Genomic DNA, 16,600 nt, shown 5'->3' with positions numbered 1-16,600 from the left:
CACCCCAAAACCGCTAGAACTCATACAGGAATTCAGTAAAGTGGCAGGATATAAAATCAATGCACAGAAATCAGTTGCATTTATATACACCAACAATAAGACAGAAGAAAGAGAAATTAAGGAATCGATCCCATTTACAATTGTACCCAAAACCATAAGATACCCAGGAATAAATTTAACCAAAGAGGCAAAGAATCTGCATGATATTATGATACCATTTTTATGAAATATAAACTCATCTATAATAACAGAAAGCAAAACAGTGGTTGCCTATGGCTGGGGCAGAGGGAGGGCAGACTGCCAAGGGGCCTAAGGAATCTTTGCAGGGTGATGGAAATATTCTGCGTCTTGATCACAGTGGTGGTTTTCTGGGTGAAACACCTATAAAGACTTATTGAATTGATACTATATGTGGCTGTTTATTCTGCCTAGTACATTATTACTTCTCTCTTGTGTATAGATGGATTATCTGCTTTCTGGGTAGCACACTGTCATTTTCATTGACATGCCTGCTTTCCTGGGGAGACTCTGAGCAAGAATAGGGGCTGTTGACCTCTCTTCATTAATGGGTAATCCAGTCCCTTACAACATAATGTTTCGATTATGCTTATTAAAACAAACTAGATATTCAGGGCTCAACAAGGGCAAAATCCCTGCCACAGAGCTCAAGAGACTTATGGGAGAGACAGCTAACGTGGGGTGAGTGAAGTGCTAATACAGTGCTCAGCATGGGTGGTGCATGACAGCAGAGACCAATGATTCTTCAAGGTCAAACTCAAATTCTATTTCATTGTACTTCATTGAGTCCCATGGGGAATTTCTTTCTCTGCTTTCAATTGTTAACACTTATAGATTATAGCATACATTTGGTTCTAATGACATACTGTGAGTAAAGTAGTTTTCATGTGTGCATGACTTATCTTCCACATAAATGTAATTCACGGCATGCCTGAAATCTTCTTTATAGTCTTTTGTGTCTCCAGAAGAGCATTGTGCATCTAGGTGGAGTCCAGTTGCTATCTCTCATGGATGTCTATGTGTTCTTGATGACAATAATGATGACTCACTTTACTAAATAGGCTCCTATGCATTTGAAAGGCTAATCTGCCAAAAATGCATTTTAAATAGCATGATATATAAAAAATATATGTGGCTTAAGGTCAGAGTAATTATGCCATGATTAACCAACCTGTCTAGATTTAAGACAACTGTGAAAATCTCCTAAAGGAGCCTGGCATTTGAATAAGCTTTTGTGGTATAATTATGCTTAAGTAAATATTTTATGTAAGTTTGCAGCAGAGGAACTATATTTAGTTGTGAGTCTATGATAAAAATACCAACACTCCTGCACTAATTTTGAAATGCAAGTTAAAATTAACTATCATTTTATAAATAAAATTAAACATGAATTATATATCAAATCAATTAAGTTCTGAATTCTTTTTGTTAAATTATGGCATTTTGAGAACAAAATACTTAATAGCAGCTCATGATATTAGTTAATTTCAGTAATGGCGGTGACTCATAAGCAGTTGCAACTATGAGAAGAATTTCTGAAAGTTGCAAAAAAGGGTATCTGGGTTTCTGGAAATACAGCTTTTGGTTATTAAGCTTCTGTCTCTCTGTTTCAAACCCATTCTGGTAGACTATGCTTTGTGACACAGGGTTGGCCTCTTGAAACCACATTATTCCTTGGCAGATGTATGGTGTTCCCTCCTGTGAGCTCCTGAATGAGGGTCGTGGGCAGATAGAGCTGTCCTTAGACATCTGTATCCCACATAAAGGGGCCATTTTTCAAAGTTCAAAATTCTAATTATCGTAATTCCTATCCTTTATTCTTAAACTTTTTAAGAAGTACCTGCCTACTGCACAGCCACAAGATATCTCAGTGTTGCCTTTTTGTCTTTTCAGATCTCAAAAGCTGGGTAGCAATTACTTGGAGGTTGAATTCTTTCTCAATTCTGTTAAAACAACTGGTGTGGATTCAGTGTCCTAATTGGACCCTGACTGATACAGCTAGGCAGGCATCCTATAGATAAACCTATGTGTGTTCCTTGGGCTCTACTGAATAGTTGTGCGGGTTGCCCATAATGGTGGCTCAGTGGCAGGGGACTCCACATTAAGGTCTCTCAGACGTGGGTTCAAATCCATTTCCTTCCTGCCATGTGACCTGGGACACTTACCTCACTTTTTGCACTTCTTGAAGCCGTACTTCTCTTCATGTGTGACAAATGTGTTTAGTGATAACCAGATGCAGAATTATTACAATAAGCCAATGTGCATGAAAGTTCTGAGTTTGGAAAATAGTAGGTTGTCTAATCATCCCTCCTTCCATTAGAAATTACTACTTCTTGATTATTTATGTATGGCCCTTTGTATTTCTACAAGCAGTTACAATGCCTCCATGTTAATAAGTTAGGTTGTGTTCGAACTGAGGTCAAAGCCCAAGCACTCATCAAGTACCAATTCATTTCTGTGTTGCATAGCCCTTAGGAATGTTCCGTGATCCTATTGTATTCTGGTCACTTCATGCATTTCTTTTACTATTAGATGTAAGGTCCTTGGGGGCACAGTTGTATGTCATTGGTACATCTGTCATTTTGTAATCAGACTTTATCACATTGGTTAACACCCATCTAAATTAGCTGATGCCCCAGGCCTTAAATTAAAATGCAGCACTTGACTGCAATGTGTCAGTTTAATTTGAGCTGCATTTTCTGTTTGAAATGATAGAGTGTGGTTGATTTGAGCTGTTAGATTGTCATTTAGACTCTTCTCTGCCTTCAGCCTCTGCCATGTCTTTGCTAGGCTGGTAAAAGCCATGGCCTTCATCAACCCCTGGGCCAGGCATGCTCCTCCAACTTGTCCAGTAAGGGGAATGAAAGGCAACCTTAAACCTGGCTTTCATATTTTTATATTCCAATAGTCTATTTCTCTATGTAAATGAATTCTCATTTACAGAAAAATAAAACACTCTAGCTTTGTCTAAGATTCTTACTCATTTTTTTAAAGATTTTATTTATTTATTTGAAAGAGAGAGCAGGGAGAGAGGCAAAAAGAGAGAGAGAGGGAGAGGCTCAAGCAGACTCTTCGCTGAGTGGGGAGCCCAATGTGGGGTTCGATCTCATGACTCAGATCATGACCTGAGCCGAAATCAACAATCATACACTTAACTGACTGAGGCACCCAGGTGCCCCTCTTACTCATTTTTTTTTTAATTCTCAGTTCTATAATGGGTACATAGTTGGCTCATAAGGAGTATTGTAGGAAAGACAGAATAGAAGGGAAAGTAAATGGAAGGGGGAAAGCAGAGAGAAGGAAGGAAGGGCAGGAGGGACGTAGGAAGCAGTCTGCTAATTGTCCCTGAAGATTGTTGCTGCTTTTTGTTTGTATAGTACTTGTCTGTGCTGAGTCAATGAAATCTGTATTTCCTGTAATAAGCAGCCTAATGTTTCCACTCAGTTTTTGTTATTTGATTGTATATATTTTTATTTTTAATTTTATGTCTGAATTTTTGAGAGTGAGCTAATGACAGGATGAAATTCTTCCAACCTCCGTGGATGGAAGTGTTCATGAGTAGGGAAGGTATTCAAAACAGGATGCTCTCAGGTCTGCCCCATGTCTTTCTTTCTTTCTTTTTTTTAAATAAATTTTTTATTTTTATTTTTCTTATTTTTAAAAATTTTTAATTAACATATAGTGTTTTATTTGTTTCAGGGGTACAGGTCTGTGATTCATCAGTCTTACACAATTCACAGCACTCACCATAGCACATACCCTCCTCAATGTCCATCACCCAACTCCCCCATCCCTCCCACCCCCCTCCACTCCAGAAACCCTCAGTTTGTTTCCTGAGATTAAGAGTCTCTGATGGTTTGCCTCCCTCTCTGGTTTCGTCTTGTTTCATTTTCCCCTCCCTTCACCTATGATCCTTTGCCTTGTTTCTCAAACAATTATTGACTTATTAAATAAACTTTTTAGAGTAGTTTCAAGTTTAAATAATGTTGAAAGGTAGTACAAGAATTCCTATATACTTCCTACCCTGTTTCCTATATCATTAACACCTGATATTATAATATAGTATATTTTTCATAATTAATAGGCCAATACTGACACATTACTAACAAAAGGACTCACTTTATTCAAATACCCATGGTTTTTAACTGTTCCAGGATCCCATGCAGAATATGACAGTACATTTAACCACCAATGCTCCTCAGCTCCTCTAGATAGTGAGAGTATCCCAAATTTTCCTTGTTTTCAGTGACCTTGACAGTTTTGAGGACTACCAGTCAGCTAGTATATATATTATCCTTTAATACAGGTTTGCTTGGTTAAATATGGGTTATGGGTCTTGGGGAGGAAGAACACAGAGATAGAGCACAGTGCGCATCACATCATCCCATGAAAGCATGCTATCAACATGCCTTATGTGGTTAAAAAAAAAAAAAAAAAAAAAAAACATGCCTTATGTGGTTGATGTTAAACCTGAGAGTGCCTGACAGATGTCTCCACTTCTTGTCCTTTTCTGCAGTGTACAATTTGAAAGGAAGTCACTACATGCCCCCAACACTTAAGAGGTAAGGAGTTATGCTCCACCCCCTTGAGGGTGGAGTATCTACACACATAATTTGAAACTCTGAATGGGAAATTTGTCTCTTCTCTCTCATGTATTTACTTATTTACCACTTTTGTATCACTATGGACTCATGGGTATTTATTTCCTATTTCAGGTGACCATTCAAGAATACATTTTTTATTTCATGGTTGTTCTAGCTGTGTCCATTGGGAGCTCTTTCAGTTGGATCCATTGTCCCTTGACATATACCCGTTACTGTATTTTTTTTTTTTTTTTGAGCCCTTCCTTTAACTCTGGTGTCTCAGGCTCATCTTGTACATTCTCTGCCCCAGCCCTTGAATAAGCCACTCCTCGAAGAATTCTTGTTTCCTTCTTGTAAAATGATACAAGAAGCCAAAGTCTATGCAATGGATGCTCAGGCTTAATTTACCTTGGCCCCCTTCAGTTCTCTTTGTTTGTGCATCGTGCTCACGTTTGGCCAGGAATGCATAATAGTTTGGTCTCTGTCTGGTCTTGGCTGTGCATGCGCTCAACCTTAACCAGGACGATGCTTGCTCTAGCTGCGATGGTAACCTCAGGCTAAGAGAGCCCAGCATTTAGCACCTCCCACCTCTTGCCCGCCTCCAAGAAGTCACTGTCACAAATGCAGCTGCTGGGCATGGCCATCACCCACTGCTTAAAGATGAGCCTGCCCCAGTTAACCAGAAGAATCTTGTACTCACTGTATGTGCTTCCTTGGCAGAAATTTGGCATTGCCAAGCTGGAAGCAGGGTGGACAAGCACCCTCAGGCCAGAGTAGCACAAACTCCAATTGTTTTTTTCCTGAAATTCAGAAATTCTTCAGGCATAAGAGATTCATAGATTGTTATTTGCCTTTAGTCAATTTCCAGAGCACTGTGTTGTTGTCATCAACTTTGTCCAAATTTCTAGTTACTTTTAGGCAGCTATATTTGCTGATTTTGTCACTTGGCCTCAGCTAGAAATCTTGCCTTCAGCATTTATTTGAACATGGAAACTTGAAGTAGAACGTACTCTGGATGCCGTTGTGAGTCATATTTACCCTAAAGACTGGGAAAGAAGCCCCATGAATATTCAGGGTCCACCTGTCACATCAGTGAAATTTTTTGGAGTCCAGCAGTCCTGGACATGCTGGACAAGATCAGAATTAAAGGGCAAGTTATAGCATCTTATACTGCAGAGCACTGAGGAAGAAGTACAGCACTTGGTGGGCCTCCTTGCATTTTGAGAGAGCATGCTTTCATCTGCCCATTTATTGGATGACTTGGAAAGCTGCTGGTTTTGAGTGGAGCTGAGAGGAGGGAAAGACTGCAGCAGGTTCAGGCTGTGGTTCAAAAATACCTGCGGGTTGGATATTTGATGTAGCGGCCCCAGTGGGTGGTGCTTCTAGTGTGCTGATCATGAGGATGCCCTGCGGTGTCCCTGGCAAGCCCCAAGAGTTAAATCACAGTGCAGAACACTAGGAGTCTGCTGCAAGACCATGCCATATTCAAGAGAGTTTTATTTACCATCCCAAAACCAGCTGATAGAGACTAAACACCTAACTATGAAGAGACGAGTGACGACATAATAGGGGTGTTCAGCATCACCAGATGGCTACCACCACACCCCTCAAAAAAGCTTCAAGGTCAGGGGGCTCAGCGGCAACCTGTGATGTAAGGGATGTGATATATTTGGGATCAACCTTGAGCAGGCTCAAGGGCATGGGAAGCTACACAAAAGAACGGTCCAAACTCCATGCTTACCTGCCTCTGTAACACCTGTAGCTATCATTCAGCTCCCACGTGTGACCTTATGGGGATGGGAAGGCACACTTCAACCAACTGACAGAGGAAGAAATATTTTAAGCCTAGTTCAAGGATGGGTCTCTATATATTATTTCAGACCCAAACCACCCTGAATGGCACTAACCTTGCATTCAGGGGTAACCCTGAAAGACAGTGATAAGGAAATTCTCCCAGAAGGCCAACTGTAAGCAGTACACGTTGTTATGTGTTGGGAGAAGAAACACAGGTGAGAAAAATATCCACTCCTGGGCAGAGAAATGGTTTGGCTGGGTGGTCAGGAGCATTGAAGGAGCAATACTGAAAGACTGGAGACAAAAAGTTATGGAGAAGAAGTGTATACGCAGGCAAGAGTGTGCAGAATGTTTTGGGGGCTTTCTTCCATATCAAAGCGCACAAGAGAACATCCACTGCAGGAGAGACAACTAAGCAACCAGGTAGATAGGCTAGCTCATTGAAAGGAAGTCAGCGGACGTCCAAACATACTTGCTTCTATACTTCCATCCTCTGCCCATGAATGGAACCACCATGTTGCAGGGATGGAAGCCCGAGTATGAGCTCAGCAACATGGTCACCTACTAGCCAAGGGGCACTCAGTTATTGCTGGGGTAATTGACTCAAATCATCTTGGGAAGAGGGGTTTGCTCCTTCATGGCAGGGACAGGAAGAAGGATATCTGGAATGCAGCAGATTTATCAGGATGCCTGTTTGGGCTTTCATGCCCCCAAATAACTGTATATGTGTAATTATAATAACTGTAGCCAAAGACACAATAAACAGGTGCAGAAACCTGGAGGGATGGAGGAGGGCTTGGTTATTCCCCTGCAGAGCAACACAAATCAGCAAAGTGCTGGCTGAGATTACATCAAACAGGTATAAGAGGAAAGAGATGATGGGTCTAAGAAGGTGCCCCGAGACAAACTGAAACATTGGGAAATGCAGCTTGATCCACAAACCCTCTCTGAAGAGACCCTTCCTTTCCTCTGTCCAGCGATTTGGGTGGAGGCAGACGCTGTCCATGCTCTGTCCAGCCCCACAGAAGTCTCTGTAGACCCTGAGCAGTGCACAGTGCGGACTAACTGCATCTGTTAGATATTTTCAAAATGTTGTATCTATTTAAGGTATACTTTTGGTAAATTTCCATGGGATTTTATATTAAATGATTTTCAAGTGAGTCAAAAAGGTAAAACTGGCAAAAATCATGCATTTATGTATTTGTCTGAAGTTGGCACTGTTTATATATCCATGTCATATGCTTCCTCTTAGATTCTAAGATCTTGGATAACCTAGAATAATTTGGGTTTTAAAAGAAATAATCTTTAAATGAGCACTTGGCAAGTTATTTCCCAGGATGACTTTTCTAAAATCAAAACGTGGCTACTTCTGGTATGTGATTCATATTCTGCTCTGTAAGAATGAATCTTTATGCGAGCTTATCTTAGAGTAAATATTAGAAAATCAAATACCTTTCTGTGTCTGTAAACATCAATCAAACAACCCAAACAACTTATGTATCATCGACTACACACTTGGCTAACAGAGCATATGTATGACTGGAGAGATAAGATAAAGCAAGTAGCATGACAGTGAGTCCTGCAAGTGACAGGCAACACAGGGAGGGCTCCTGGTGGGCTGGACAGTGAAGTGAGCACTTCTGTTCAGGAGTGGGACCAGCCTCATGGTGGGGAAGAGAGAGGGCAAAGTGCGGGGAGGGGAACGTGGAAGAAGAGGGAACTCGAGAACAGTTTTGTGAGTCACCATGCAAGAAAACTACCTCCATTCATTCAGTTACTATATATGGAACATCTTCGTGGTAGAAGTAGCCGATGGGATGGGCAAAATTTTACAGATAAGGTCCACCAGTTTGGTGCCTGTTTGCAGAGGTCCCAAGAGTTTGAATTTCCTCTTGTACATCTTAAAATGCTTTTAGTGATGCTCAGAAATCATGATCATTGAGCCTCATATTTGGTTCAACGCTCAATGAATTCAACATTTGAAAATTCAGGGGAAGGGCGCCTGGGTGGCTCAGATGGTTAAGCGTCTGCCTTCGGCTCAGGTCATGATCCCAGGGTCCTGGGATCGAGTCCCACATCAGGCTCCCTGCTCCTTGGGAGCCTGCTTCTCCCTCTGCCTCTCTCTCTCTCTCTGTCTCTCATGAATAAATAAATAAAATCTAAAAAAAAAAAAAAAAAGAAAAAAGAAAATTCAGGGGCAGAGTATATATTTCAAATAATCATTTTCAATGGTGGTATATGTACGTTTTATTAAATAATCAGTTCATTCTAAATGATTATTTCATCATATAATGTGTAATTATTTTATTTATATGACAAATTTGTCTTACACCTAGTGCATACATCATAAAAGTGTTGCTTAAAATATTATTCATAAATATTTAACTTTGAACACCTGTGGTTTATCCTGAAAAATCTATAGACTTTTAAAATTGGGAAAAGAAATCACTTATCTTAAAATAATAAGTATTTACTATATGTACTTTTTCTAATTATTATCTGCTTTAAAACAGATTTAAGGGGCACCTGGGTGGCTCAGGTGGTTAAGTGTCTGTCTTTGGTTCAGGTCATGATCTCAGGGTCCTGGGATTGAACCCCATATCGGGTTCCCTGCTCAGTTGGGAGCCTGCTTCTCCCTCTCCCTCTGCCCCTCCCCCTGCTTGTGCTCTCTTGCATGCACTCTCTCTCTCAAATAAATAAATAAAATCTTTAAAAAAATAAAATAAAATAAAACAGATTTAAAAGAAATTTGGTGCTATTCGTTCAGGAAAAAAATCCTGCCAGGATAAAACATAAGTCTTTGTGGTCTAAATGACCTTTAATATCCTACTTAAAATATACTTGCTAATCATTTATGAGAATAAAGAATCTATATAGAACAGTATGCTTTGTCAGTAGTAAATTATTTTGAAAATAATATCTTAGACCCCAAAATAATCTATGGAGTTATATAACGTTAGTATTGGAAGGGACCTTTGGGTTTTTAAAGTTGCCATTTCAGCAGTTTTGTGTGTTTTCTAGAAACACACACTTCCATAGTCTGTATACTTTAAAATAATTATTTTTGTAGAATACTTACAAGGTGCTACATTTAAAAAAAAAATAAGATATGAGCGTAAAGGCAACTTCTGCCCTGTATGCGTGTGTGACGTCCCCCCACGTGCAGTCAGCCCTGCGGCCGCCTGCTGTGAGCGGCGCCCAGGGCAGGAGGGGCTCTGCAGCCCGCCAACCTGCCGCACAAGCCACTGTGCACCCCCAGCAGGGCCAGAGATGCTCCCAGTGTCCCTGACAAATCGGGACGTTGGATAGAGTCCCTGGCAAGCACCAATTCTAGAACCTCCACCTCTCAGAACTCTCAGATTCTGGAGCGAATCTGTGCCCTCTTCTGAACATAGCTTTTCCTTTTTGAGAAACAGCCTTTGGTCTTCTAGAAACTCAATACTTAACCCTGGGCTATCAGGTGACCATGTGAGGTGAGCTTCCATCATAACCTGGCTGTCGCCTGGCCCACCTCACCATCCATTTGGGTGTGAAAGGCAATAATCTATCATCAAATGGGAGTGGTATGTAAAATGCCCAGCTCAGGCTGGTCCAGAAGGTGCAATTAAGTTGTAAAAACAGGTGACCCAGACTCCTTCAACATCAGCCACCATGGAACTTGCCTCTTCTGTCTCAACCCAAGTCTGTGGGCACCCATGGTATCTTTACAACCAATTTACCAGGGAACAAACTTGAGCCTGGTTCACAGATGGGTCTCCATGATGTACCGGCACCATCTGCATATGGAAGCTGCACCACTAGAGAACCTTCTGGGGGTGACCCTGGAAGACACATATTCTGGGCTTGGTGCCTTCCCTGCCCATGATGCTTCTGTGGGCACCGGAATCTGTGGGCTCACAGAAGTTGAACCTGCCATCATTGCATTCCACACAATTGGTGTTGGTACACAGAACTTACTTCACAGCAAGAGAAATGCATATTTAGAGCTGAACCGCTTCAGCTTGAATCTCAGTGAAGACGTGAATAAAATAAGAAAAAGAGTAAAAACTTGTGAACATAAAGGAGAAAAACATCCCAGGCAGATGAGCAAGTACAAAAATGCTCAGGTTAAGATGACATTAGCATGATCCCAAAAAACCCCAAAAGGAAGCCACTGGGTCTGGAGTGGACTGAGTGCATGCAAGTGCTCTAAAAATGAGTTTGTAATGATAGACAGGGGCCAAATCCCATGGAGATTTTTAGATCATGATAAGGAATGTGGATTTCATGATTCTAAGTTATTACATGTTTTTTTCTGTGTTGTCTTGTGTAGGTTAACTCCACAGCTTTTTCTGCGCCCACATCCTTTCGTGGGATAAAAATGTCAAATTATTTAACTTAATACCAAGACAACGCTGACTGGCCCTCAGGGACATCCTGTTCTAGGTAGTCAGCATATAATTCCACACATACAGTTTTTATCCTGCTTTGTATTTATGAGAAGATCTTCTGCCCTCGTGTTCCCTAAAGAAAACAAAATTTGCAATAACATAACGCTCCCTAAGCTGGAGGCATACGCTCATCCGAGAAAAAGAGAGTAAACGTTTCTTCAACCTCTCATCTTAAATTTCCAAATAGAAGGGATATATGGGTTTTCTAGTATTTCACACATTTTTATATTTCCTTTGAGACAATAAAATGGCTGGTAAATTATTTAGAGGAATATGTCTACAGTATGCATGGAAACAGATTCCACAGTTCAAACATCAAATAAATGCTTGAATTTTCAGCAGTTCTCAATATCTTCCAAATAACTGCATTCCGAATAACAGTGGGAGCAGCTTGATTCCAATCTGGAGCATAAATTCCTGTATCTTTCCACATACAAGTTTGTTGGGGCCAATACGATCTCAGAGCGTTTATAAGCACCCCTTCTGTGGTGGTTACTATTTAGTGGATACTGTTCTGAGTGTTTTACCTTTATTAGCATTGATTTCCTCACAACAAACCAATGTGGTCATGATCATGATGATCATCCCACAGATGGGGAAACTGAGGCACGGAGCTATTCGGTAACTAGCCCCAGGTCACACAGGTTACCAGTGGATGGGCCATGATTCGAATGTCCTCGATTTTCCCAGCTCCAGCAAAGAGAATACAGATATACTCTTGATGGTTTTCAAGTATAGCTTTGATGTTTAAAGAAAAAATAATAAGCATGGATAGTGACAGATGGCTTTAGAATTTTAATGCTTTGGTGGTTTTATTGAAAATATAACTCAGCTTGACAAAGATGTGAGAGGCAGCAGAGTTCAAAGAGAAGTGGTCAGAGAATCTTATTCAGGAGACTTTACTACAAAAAAACCACTGGCTTGTTATCTTTGGGAAATTATTGCTCCTCATTTTCTGCTCTCAGAAAATAAAGTGCACTTCTCATAACTGGCCAACCATCATCTTTTACAGTTTTGGGGTTTTGTTTTGTTTTGTTTTGTTTTTGTCACTGGAGTATTTGTTTTCCCCGTTTTTCTTCTGGCTAATATTTAAGCTTTAGTAGAAAGAAGACAGAAATGTAAAGTTACTCTATACCTTCATGAGATTTGAGCTGGGAGAGCGCTGTGAAAGTTACGAGTTGCAGTCACCTTAGAGACCCCGCAGCGCGCGGGTCTCACCCACGGATGCGCGGAGCTGGAACGCTCTGCGCCCCCGAGGACAGGCCGGGCCCAGGGGCGGCGATGTCCCACAGTCAGAGTGCCCGGGGCCCTCCCTCCTCCTTTCTGTGCCAGCCCCTCACAACCCTGCTGTCTCTGTGCTGCCCTTCCCCCCGCACAGCCCCGACTACCTGCTGTCCACCTCGCGCCCAGCAGGTGCCCTGGCCAACGGGGCCCGAGAGGCGGACCTTCCTTCTCGCCGCCCAACTCTGCCACCGCAAGACTCCAGGCGACATGGGCCTTAGAGTTTCAGACAGACCCCTTGGGGAACTGATCTGAGGAGGCCAATGTTGTGGGTAGCCACGTAGCAGACAGCCTTCCTGGAATAGACATTAGTAGAGGTGGGCCAGACCAAATCAGTAACACACTGAACAGGGGGTCCACAAGCTGAGTCCTTCCCAGCTCTTACCTCCTGTGTGATCTTGGGCGCCTCAGTTAAGTCCTCCCAATATCATCTTCCTCAGTTACAAAAAAATGTTCCTTTCCCTGTGACTTTCTCCAATGTCTTTCAAGGATAAAAAAATAAATTAAAAAATATATTCAAAATTATTTTAAAACAAAAGAGGACTACAATGTATTCATTAAAAACAGATAAAAATCTCTTTCATATCATAATACAATTATTCATACCAGGGACATTAAAAGCTAGAGATGGAAGGTTAACCCAAATAAAACTTTGCGAAGTCAAAAGGAGTTGAATCAAGGACTTTCTCGGCCAGAAACCCATCAAATTAACTGTTAGCTGGAACAATACTCATTTAGGATAAGTACATCACTTAAATAAAATGAATATTTTTATAAGGGTTATATCCCTTCACAGCACTGTTATAATAGCTAGCTATTGCCCCACCACCCTAAATACCCTCACATACGTTCTCCACAATCACACTATTTTGTTTTTGTTTTTGTTTTTTTAACCATTAACGATAATACATGAAACCTGCTAGGGGATACACAGGCAATGCAAATATATTTTGAAGTCCTCATGGCACTTTAAAAGTAAGTGGCCTGAAGTATTAGAACACAAACATGGTCCTCAAAGATATATGGAAAGAAGCACATTTGACTTTTACCAAAAAATAGCACAAGGACATCAGTACTTTCCAAGTTTCAATAAGTCTCTCTGAAGTAGGTCAGTCTGGCCCCGAGTTTCCACAAACCCTTAGAAGGTGAATTTAGAAGAAAGAGCTGGGTCCTGTGGCGCGCATTAATCTTGGCTAAAGTCGAGGGAAGACACTTCACGATGAACCCAGTGTTTTCTTCCTTAAAAAAATAATACATTTAATATCATAGTGAAGACAGAAATTTGAACTCTTTCACTGACAAAGACTTAACATAAAAACTTTTTTTTAAAGATTTTATTAAAAAAAGATTTTATTTATTTATTTGAGAGAGAGAGAATGAGAGAGAGAAAGCACATGGGGTGGGGGTGTCAGAGGGAGAAGCAGACCCCCACTGAGCAGGGAGCCCGATTCGAGACTCGATCCCGGGACGCCAGGATCATGACCTGAGCTGAAGGCAGTCACTTAACCAACTGAACCACCCAGGCGCCCCAACATAAAAACCTTTAAAACAGTATCTTAATAATTCTATTAACAACAGTGCGGTGTTTGTCAAGTTGTGACTCTCCAGCCACCTGTCCGGGGATTATTACCTGAGTTGTGTGTTAGAGATAAAACTCCTGGAGCCCTACCCTCAGAACTTCTGGTCCCGTGGGTCTGGCAGGGAGTCCTAGGAATCTGCCTTTTAACACGACGCCTCATCCTTTTCGTGCCATGTAATTTGAGAATGATTGACTCCACTCTGCTATCTTCAGACATGCATTCAAATACTAAAACTCAAATACTAGCTCTGCTATCCTAGCTGCAAAACCTTAGAAAAAATACTTGACCTCCTTAGATCTCAACTTATTCATTTGGATCATAAGAAAAGATATCTTATTCATAGGACAAGAGTGATGTTTACACACTCAGGGTTTGCAAAGCATTCATTGTATTGCCTGCTACCTATTGCGTACTCAGTAGGTATAGCCTTTATCATTACTAATCCTTTTTTAGTCTTTTCCATTAAAGTATTAAAGAAAATCAATTTATTCTTTGGGAAAACAATTAAAATATAATGAAATAGCTTCCAGTGTAAAACTCTTTGGAAAACACCAAAGGAAAGTTGACTCTGTTTCTAATACAATTCTGTGAAGTTCCATTAAAGACAGAATATATGCACAATTAGGTACTGAGATGCACAAAATGTTGTTTACTAAGTTTATCCCTTAAAATACTTTTATGGCAATTATGTATACTTTTTAAAATTTCCCGTCTGAATTGTACTGATTTTTGGAGCAACAATTATTTCAATTATTATTTACTCATCACAGCATGCAATTTCATCCACAATGTACAGAATGTTGGATTTGCATATACAGAGAGATTGAGGATAAAATCATGTAACATTTTCCTGGTTTCCATTGAAATTAAAAACACAATAACCTACGCAGGTTATCAGTGGCATAATAATGAAATAAGATAGGAAACTTCTTTAAAACGTTAAGTGAGTCAAATCATTGTTGAGTATTATTATCACTTCTCCTGGTATTACCACTTGTACCATTATAAGAGTAACGGCAGCCACATAATGCCCTTTGAATGGGAGGCAGTGATGATAATATTGTCATTCATTTATAAAGAGAGAGAGAGTGGGGGGGCAGGGATAGAAGGAGAGAGAGAGAATCTCAAGCAGACTCAGTGCTGAGTGGGGACCCCGACGCAAGGCTCGATCCCACAACCCTAAAATTATGACCTGAGCCAAAATCAAGAGTCAGACACCCGACGGACTGAACCACCCAGGCATCCTATAACATTGTCATTTATTAAGAGTCCATTTTGAGCCTGGTTCACTGGTAGATACTTTATATGCATTATGACATTCAATATTCTCACCAACTGAATGAGGTTAGTCATACACCCATTTTTAAGTGAAGAACCTGAAATCTAGAGTTTTTAGGTAGTGTTTCCAAAGTATAGAGCAGTGGCAAAGTTGGACAGGGACCAACTTCCTTCTGTTGTATCCGCAGGGGGCCTACCCGAGGCTTGAGACCTGGCAGTAGCCTAGTAATAAAGAAATACAGGGTAAGGTTTCTGCTGCTCCCACCGTCCCCAGATGCTTCTTGTCTGTGCTGTACCAGAGACCCTTGTATTAGTTAGGGTCCTCCAGAGAGAGAACCAACAGAATGTACACAGAGAGAGAGCGATTTTAAGGCATTGGCTCATGCAATTGTGGGGACTTGCAAGTTGAAAATCCACAGTCAGCCAGCAGACTGGAGACCCAGGGAGGAGTTTCAGTGCTTGTCAAAAAGGCCATCTGCTGGAAGAATTCCATCTGCTTCTAGAGAGGTCAGTGTGTCTTCTATTAAGGCCTTTGACTGATTGGATAGGGCCCACCACATTTTGGAGGGTATTCACTTTACTCAAAGCTTACTGATGAGATGTTAATCTCATCTAAAAAAATATCTTCACAGAAACATGTAGAGTACTGTTTGCCAAAATATCTGAGTGCGGTGACCTAAGCCAAATGAACACGTCGTATTAACCATCACAACCTTACAGCAAGGCCATTAGATCCAAGCCACAACACTCGAGGATTAGTTACCTTGACGGCAGCAAGCCACGTATTTGTAGGCTGAATTTCACATAGCAGTGATAAATTTTCCAAAATCTAACCACTTCTCTCTACCTCAACTGCTACCCTCATGGGCCAACCCCCTTCCAAGTCTTCTTCCTGCTTCTACTGCTCCTGTACAGTCTATTCCCAACAGGGTAGAAACACAAAGTCAGTTATGGCATTCCTCTGCTTAAAAATCCTGCGCTGGTTTTCCATTTCACTCCGAAAATCCAAAATCCTTCCAACAACATCCCAGGTGATCTGTCCCCACGTTTCCTCTCACCTCCTGCCTTTCTCTTCTCATGGCAACCCAGCCTTCCGAGCTGCCCTTAGCCTCCAGATTTTGCTGCCCCTAGCCCCCAGATTTTGCTGCCCCTAGCCCCCAGATTTTGCTTTCTGCTCATGCACTGGCTGTTTCTCTCTGCCCAGAACGCTCACACCCCAAATATCCACATGACTGATTTTTTCACCTTTGTAAACCCTTGTTCCATGGCACCTTCTTAATGAGCCCTACTCTAGCCATGTCTTTAAAAGCTGCAATCTGTCCCCATCTGGATTCATTTTTTATGGCTGTTTAACAAATTCCACCAAGTTAGCGGTTTAAAACAGCACCCACTTATCATTTCCCAGCTCCGGAGGTCAGAAGCCCAGGTGGGCTCGACTGAGTTCTCTGGCGGGAGTCACCCAAGGCAAGTGAAGGAGGTGGCCAGTGCAGCCGATCCTTTCATTGCTTTTTTCCTGGAATGGGAGCAAATAGAGTGGCAGTGGGAGGAGAACACGGGATCAGGAGATTTTATTTTTAATGGTGTGAGGTTCCAGATCATGTTTTTCTGTTCATGAAAAAAAGAAACTGCCCACTTA

The sequence above is a fragment of the Leptonychotes weddellii genome, chromosome 13 (genome assembly GCF_054177405.1).
Source record: "Leptonychotes weddellii isolate Sample4059 chromosome 13, ASM5417740v2, whole genome shotgun sequence".
Classification (NCBI taxonomy): domain Eukaryota; kingdom Metazoa; phylum Chordata; class Mammalia; order Carnivora; family Phocidae; genus Leptonychotes; species Leptonychotes weddellii.
Note: the sequence above shows the minus strand (reverse complement) of the source record.